Consider the following 621-nt stretch of genomic DNA (forward strand, 5'->3'; position numbering starts at 1 on the left):
CTTAATTTATATGCACTCGGACCGTAAGGGAAAAAGTAGACAACTTAATTGAATATTGGGCTCTGAAATTTCCTATAATCGCACAGGTGTACCTATTCATCAACGATCAATGTTGAACTTTTTTTATTATACGTATATGTAGTATCACCGACGAGTTATAGGATAGACCTATCATCTTATGGGACTTCGTGTCTCATGTTCTGAAATACCGATAGTGTAACAAGTCAGGGATTTTCTGCTGCCCTCTACGTTATGAGAACGGTGAATTTGTGAACTACGTTAAATCCATTCGAGCTCAACTAGTCTAACTTCTACAGTGTTGTCAAGTCTAAAGTACAATGTTGTCAGATCATGAGTGTTCGGTACGTCGGAAAATCATCGAAGGGACCATGGTCGTGAACGGATTCTCTTCCGTCCGTTCACTGTAAAGTAGACGTATTAGAAAGGAGTCTAGGGTTCCCATCCCGACGGACCTATATTAGTTTTTCTTCGCGTACAAAAAAGTTATTGCGTTTAATATTGTTTTTATGGATATGTATATGTATTATTATATACATTTGAGTAAATTATTTTATTATTCCATTGTTATTACAACAGTTTAACAGTGACAACGAACGCATG

This window comes from Dufourea novaeangliae, unplaced genomic scaffold (genome assembly GCF_001272555.1).
Source record: "Dufourea novaeangliae isolate 0120121106 unplaced genomic scaffold, ASM127255v1 scaffold173, whole genome shotgun sequence".
NCBI classification, from domain to species: Eukaryota; Metazoa; Arthropoda; class Insecta; order Hymenoptera; family Halictidae; genus Dufourea; species Dufourea novaeangliae.